The sequence below is a fragment of the Ixodes scapularis genome, unplaced genomic scaffold, assembly GCF_016920785.2.
Source record: "Ixodes scapularis isolate PalLabHiFi unplaced genomic scaffold, ASM1692078v2 PGA_scaffold11__112_contigs__length_91849675, whole genome shotgun sequence".
NCBI classification, from domain to species: Eukaryota; Metazoa; Arthropoda; class Arachnida; order Ixodida; family Ixodidae; genus Ixodes; species Ixodes scapularis.
In genome coordinates, this window is record NW_024609837.1 from 72,455,598 (window position 1) to 72,462,952 (window position 7,355).

The 7,355-nt window shown below is 44.3% G+C and overlaps 1 non-coding gene across 1 annotated transcript; it reads left to right on the forward strand.

Annotated features, from left to right (window-relative positions):
• The first annotated feature begins 727 nt into the window (after nucleotides 1–727).
• Nucleotides 728–867, forward strand: LOC8030541. The gene has a single exon (XR_003918274.2). It is a non-coding gene; the product is annotated as a U4 spliceosomal RNA (small nuclear RNA).
• The last annotated feature ends 6,488 nt before the right edge of the window (nucleotides 868–7,355 follow it).

The following is a 7,355-nucleotide window of genomic DNA, read 5'->3' on the forward strand; positions in this document are numbered from 1 at the left end:
CACAGCCAGTCTTGTCAAAAGCTTCTTTTGATTTTCTTTCCATCCCCGTTTCAAGCGCGAACGTGGAGCGTGCGATTCTGGACTACGTTTCCTCAGCCGCAAGAACGTGCTCCGACGACTGACAAGTCTCTGACAATGCACATGTAATTTTTTTTTTTTAAATAAGTTTAAGTTTTGATATTATGTTTCTGAAATTTCTGTTATTTCCATATGTATGCGCATTGTGTTACGTGTTTTGTGTGTTCACAATAAACGTGTGTAATCTGAGGAGTGCCGTGGTTTTTCTAGTAATTATGCAATCGCTTTGCAACACCAGCCCCGATGATCATCGATTTGCTTCTAGCGTTGAAATTAAACACCGATTCCAAGAGAAAAAATAAACACCGATATATAACCCCCGAATCTGAAGAAAATTACATACCGAAAACGCGGAAGTCTAGTTATGGCGACAGCAATGCAACGTGTATTTGTGTTGTGCAAAGTTCCCAGCGCGTATAACAATGTCTTAATCTACATTTCCATGTTCTGAGCATGGAATAATTAAGCTATTCTGAAATTGAACTCAGACGTAAGAGATGAGATACACTGCACTTAAAAGTGTACTAAGTAAAACCACTATATACTGCACGAAACTCCTTCCACGGTAATACAACTTCTATGACATCGGTCACTGCGTACATGAGGTGGCACGTTTTGGTGGGATCGACATTTCTGGCAGAAGTTATTCAGCTTTGCGCAGGAGCAGTGTCGTACCCGAGGACGCCATCGGAGGGGCGACTATTGCTAGTTGAAAACTTTTCCCAATACCCCGCCGGGACGTCGTGCAATACCGACGGCCATGGCAATTTTTGGCAAGCCCCTCGGGGCTAACTCTATTCAATACAAAATCAGAATTTGTTCTGTCCACGGGATTAATGTTAGTGTTTGTTTGTGAGGTTTCGTATTTTTCTCCGCAAGGTGATAATTAATTTTATAAGAATGTCTTCACCAAGAAACATCGTGGTGGAGCGAAACTACTTGCTGCAGAGATTTCGGAAAGTTCCGGAAGAACGGAACAACGTCGGTGTGTTTCGGAGCGTTGCCGTAGTGACCAGAAAACATTATTGAGCGTTGAAGCTTTTTATAAAAAAAAATCTAATAAATTTAATAAACAACATTAAAGAAATAAACATTTAAATATGTATCCCTAAATAAACGTTATAAGCTTGTTCAGTTAAATTTGAGATACGGAGAAATAAAATAATGAACAACACGACACAAAATGTTGAGATTTTTTGTGGCTGGTCAAACTGGTTTCGATTTCACTATTTCCATAGTCACGTCGTCACGTGAACAAAACAAAGCGGGAAGGTAGGTGAAACCCATTATAACAAATCGTAACGCTCGTTTTTATCGCATTAATAGATTTACTGCCAAATTTCCCAAACTTGAAGGAAAATGCAGGAAATGGTGTTCCACGCACCGCACACGCACGCTTGCCCCGTATAAAAGATTCGAAGTAAATGCTGTAAACGACTTAATTTTCGCGGGCTAAAATTTTCGCGAATTGGACAAAAGCTGAAAATTTGAAATTGTTCGCGGGGTCTAATTTTCGCGAATCGAGTGTAGCTTCCGTGGAGTTCACTTATTGCCCGAATTGTTCGCGGGACTTAATTTTCGTGAATTGTAGGCCATTCGCGAAATTCACAAAAAGTAGGACCCCGCGAAAATTTAGTCGTTTACAGTAATCAAAATAAAGCGTTGACAAACGCGGGTGCAAGATGCGATTTGTTTTAGGCTCTTGCTTTAGAACAGTTACTACTGCAGACGCCAGCGCGTGCGGCGTGTGGAACACCATTCCCTGAAATCTCCTTGATGCTTGGGTACTTTAGCGATAGGTCTATAGGGAGTGTTCACTGGACGTCATATTTGTGGGTGCTGTTTAGAGCGCATGCTCAGAACGAGCTCACATCAATAGGCTGCTAAGACCGGCACTCTTGATGGTGCGGAATGCACGTTGCAAAAGAACTGGAAGCTTCCCATCAGCACGCACTCAGCATTTGGGCACACAGCTATGGCTGCCAATGAATATTCCCTATAGGGGGTTTTCGTAAATCGTTTCCGCCGTCCCGCAATGCTCTCCGCAACCCGCTATGAAATTCGGCTTTCTTTAGTGAAGGTTAGCGGCGCGCACGCGCAGTAGGCGGCCTTTTCGTTAAGGATAGCTTAGCGGAGGCAGGTATGCTGTTTACCAAAACTGGTGTTCGTTCCAAGCACCGGGAACGTTGCGGTTTACGTTGGCCAAACACAGGTGACGTGCGGAAGGGACGGTGTTGGAAGATCTCCTACATCATGCAATCGAGGATATTCTCTCGTGCTGCGAAGCTCCTGTACTGTATACGCGTAGCATGTTTATAAGAAAGAAACATTGTAGGTCTAGGTATACAGTTGGTAGCAACGAACTTGATAAGTGCACCACCAACGGAGGTACTTGCGTACGTGCGACTATTTTTCGCAGCAGCACAGGCTGCAAAGAAATGGCGGTGACAAACCTTCGCGGACCTAAAGCTATTTGTACTGTACAAATTAACGAGGTTGAAACAAGCAATAACAATGTTACTGCAAGAGATCTGTGTAGATAAGCATGATTGATAATTTGATTGCATACATTGTATCAAAGGCAATAATATGGGCAAGGAACGCCTCCAGTACAGTGACGCTTCATAGCAATATTGGCGCGGCTGGTTCAGAACCACCCTTTGAAAGATTTGGAAGGACCGAAATGGCGATTGTCAGGACATCCGGTATCACTCAACCAGTCACCTTGAGAGCGCTTTGTTGTCTTTGTCTTGGTATCAGTTTGACTCCTGCTAGAAGTCAAGGAAGGCAATTGCGCTACTCTCCCATGATCTAGTGACTTTATTGTAACCGTAGTCCTAATACTAATTTTGTGATAAGATAAATGTTTGTTCAAATTTTTTTCTTATGAATTGTGATTTGCTAGCGAAGTCTAATTTGCCAGCACAATAATGTCAACTTAAGCCATACTTAGGGTGGAAACGCGGCTAGTTAGTGCGTTCTACGAAAATAACTGGAAAATACTTAGGGAAATCAGTTCCGGACACAGTCTAATTACAAATAGTTTGCTCTAAGCGTAAAATATTACAATTGCAAGCGCACAAAAAGTAATAAATTACAACAACTTTGCTCTAAAACTACTCATAATGGAACAGCGCGAATTATTGCAAGGACAGGAGAAGGAACTGGACAGGACGAGCGCTGACTAACAACTGAAAGGTTTATTCTCAGGAAACCACGAAGAAAAACACATAACACGACTCTCTAATCACGATGGAAGTGCGCATGCGCCTCACAAAATTGGGTGCTATCAGTTACACAATGTTACATGCGTCATCCCCGATCTAAAAATTCGACCTCATTGTCCAGCAAAATTAAGGAAGCCTGACTCACGGAGGCTGACCCCTCCTTCTTTATTCTATGAGCTTCAACAATCTCTCGAGCTTTTTGGTCTCGGTGTTTATACAAAACAACGGCTTTTTCCAGTAACGGGGTGCAGGCGCAGTCCCTGCAGTGTAACGCCAAGTGGGAGCTTGCCGTACCTGTTAAAGAACTACGGTGTTCCCGGAGGCGAATGTTGAGGCACCGCCCCGTTTGTCCGATGTATACCTTCCCGCAGGTGAAGGTATACATCCAGTCCAGTTCCTTCTCCTGTCCTTGCAATAATTCGCGCTGTTCCATTATGAATCCATACCAACTCGCCCAGTTATCCTGTTTACTAAGTCTAAAACTACGTAAGTCACAAGTGCACAAAAGGTAATTCATTGCAGTAATGCATTACTTGCAAAAAAATACTTCACTCACTTCGCGATTACTTTGCTTAGGGCCGGTTGCACCAACGCCGCTTAGCGCAAAGCGGAGCTTAGCCGGGAACCTAAGCTAAGTTTCGGTTTCGTTCGGTTGCACCAAAATCACTTATCGCTAAACCTAGCACTAAACTACGCTTAACTTAAGCGCTCAACATTGGGCGCTTTGCTTTTGGTTATTTCTTAATCCTGCATTTAAAACATGGCGGCTGGTTTGTCGCGGTCGACGCGGTGGACGACATTGGTTGTGCAAAGTGCTTTAGGCTACATCAGCGTGAAAGTTTCGACAGAATGACCTTCGATTGTGACAAGGATGCAAAATATTGTCGCGTGAAGTGTTTATCGACCCCTGTTTTCAAGTCGGCTCTCCACTCTCAGGGCGTGTTAGCCCTAACCGAGATACGTACGGAGCTGTGGGGCTCACGTCTGTCTTCCCGTTGGTTCTTCTGTCAACGAGCTTATTCGTATGTACTTACTAATTTTCGCATAACCGTAACGTATTGTTATTACCTTGTTTATTTACACTTGCAGCGCGTATCCTTCAATTCGATCAGCGCGTTGAATAGTGGCAGTACATGATCTCGGCGATCAGCTGATTGTCGACACCTCTGCCGTTCGCATTAGATTGCGGCGCTTTTAAGTAATAAAACAACGAAAATTCAATTTCTTTCGTTTTCTGAGTTTTGAGACAATCTTCATTGAATTTTCCTAATCTCGCGAGTAGGATCTTGGCTTCAGAAAACTGTGTCGTTCCATAACCGTAACTTTTTTGGTTATCGCGATTTTTTAGGAATATTTTGCTTTATATCTTTCATTCGTGGCGACGACAAATCGTAACGACTACTATGCTAGATTCGTTCATTGCTGTATCGGGTAGGCTGGGGCAGGCGATGCGAAGAGACGACCGTTCTTATCGGCACAATGTAATGTACTAGTGGGAGTTTTTTTTTTTTTTTTTTTTCTTCATCTGAACTTGACAGTGTGAAACTGAAGTCCGTTTGAGGCTGCAGCGGATGTTCAACGACGGTACAGTGCAGTTCTGTCACCTTGCTGATAGCAACGAGTACCGTCGATGCAAGGTCTCGTGACCTGACCTCTCGACGACTTCTCCTCGACGACTTCCGGGCATTTTCGCAGCTGCCGTGACGAGTTCGTCACTGTTTTGAACTTCATCGGTCTCAGGCTTGACTTGATTTTAGTAGTCATCTTACCTGCCTACTTATATCGATGATGTTTTTTCTTCAGCGATGTAGCGAGTAGAGTGTCCTCGCGTTCGGTGAGATTTGGGGCCCCCGATGGCTCCTTCACCTCAAAATGTGAGCACGAAAACTACTACCACTGTCAAAATATCCTGTTATCAACCGATATTAAACACACAATCACAGATGTAAAGAGAATTCGTGTTTATTTGAAGCTTTGACTTCTGTTATTGAATGTTAAACGAAAAAATGATTGAATTTGGAGACCTTTAATTTGTTACTCACCGAAGAAATACAGCGAAAAGCAGACGCCGTCAACTACTACGGCAGTTTTTTTTTTTTGTTTACATCACGTGATTCCTCTCCGCCAATCGTATTCGTCCCTCTGAGCGTTCCCTAGTTCGCTCTGTTTGTCCCTAGAGTCCCTACGCAAATCCGGCGTTTAGCTAGGGGCGCGTCTGTAAAGCCGGCTTAACGTTGGTGCAACCGGAATTTAAACCCGTGCTTACCTGAGCTCGGTTTAGGGCGCTAAGCCGGCTTAGGGAAGTGCCGCTTTGGGTTAAGGTAAGCGGCGTTGGTGCAACCGGCCCTTAGAGAGGTAGACTTGAGTTATGCCTATTTGTCCATCTCTTTCCTGACCACCGAGAATTTCGCAAACGACCTTTTACATTCCTACAGAGTGTGCCCTCGCTTCTGCTACTTCAATGGGAGCTCAGTTCCGAGTAGATATGACGTAGTTTTATTATTTTGCAACACCATCTAAAGATTTGGAGTTATTTTACGGGTTGTACCTTAAAGTAGACGTGGTCTATAAAAGTGCATAGGCCCCGAAAAAACATATAACAAAACCTCAATTAGCCCGAAAATGGCTGACAAGAGTCCTGAGAAGAGAAGCAATGTTCTCATCACAGTCACGTCATTCGGGGTAGAGCCCTGCACGGGCCCGGGCCAGCCCGAAAGCCCGAGCCCTGCCCAGCCCGCGGACCGGGCTCGCTCCGGGCAGCACGTACAGGGTGTCACAAAAGAAAATTTACACGGTCTTTTTTACCGCAAAAATAAACTAGGCATCGCCAAACGCTCATTCTCCGCTGATAGGTACAGCTAGAGGTCACAACCAGATGCCAAAGTTTCAGCCCGATCCGATCGAAAGTTATAAGTTATTTTCTGAAAATTTGAATGGGAAAATCGAGCCCATTTTTGCCCGTTTTCGGATTCTGATGCCATAGAGCCCCATGTGTTTGAAAACTCCGTAGGCCGCCATTTTCCGATTGGACTTTTCAGAAAATCACTTATAACTTTAGATTAAGTTATCAGATCGGGCTGAAGCTTTGGCATCTGGTTGTGACCTCTAGCTCTACCTTTGGGCAGAGAATGAGCGTTTTGCGATGCCTAGTTTATTTTTGCAGTAAAAAAGACCGTGTGAATTTTCTTTTGTGACATCCTGTATTTTCTCGGGCCCGGGCCGGGCTCGGGCTTGAACAAAAAGGTTTTCGGGCCGCATCGGCCCGGGCCGGCCCGGGCTGTGCCTGGGCAGTCGTGTGCCGTAAATTCTCGTTTAGAACAAAGGGTTTGCTCATTCATCCTTTAGGTGCATTGAAAACAAAAATGCGAAGTGCAAAGTCACTATACAGCACCGTTAACAATAACAAAAAGGCGTCTTGCAGTTAAAAAGCCTTCAAGCGGATAAAAGAAAACATATAGACTCCACCAGCAAAGTGGCAAAGTGCGGGCAAGAAAACGAGGGCACTCCGGTCGCAGGGTAAAGCGCCGTTCACACTCTTGTGACCGAGTAAGACTGAGAGAGACCAGACCGCTTTTTAAGCCTTTTTCGACTTCTTAGGACCGGATGCGATGCAGCGGAGCTGGTCCTAAGAGATCGCAAGAGGCTTAAAAACCGGTCTGGTCTCTCTCGGTCTGAGTCGGTCACAAGAGTGTGAACGGGCCTTAAAACATAATAGTATTTCTATGTTTTTGAAAAAAAACAAACAAAAAAGACAAAACGGGATCTCGACTTTGTACTTTCTGCGGGGGCCTTAATATGCTACCGAAGACAAGGTAACGTACCCTAGATAATTTTTTGGTTTTGTTTATGCAGCCTTTTGGATGCACCAGCGAGGTTGTGATTGTCTCCTCTTTTCTTCGAAAAACTTTCCGGGTTCGAAATGACCATTAGAATCGACCTCTGTTCTGCCCGTGTTACCAACCGTCCAATAAGAAATAGACGCTTGACTAGTCCATCATTCCAGATAAACTTTCCTTGCATTACCATTTATTTTCTATACTTCCACTTTCT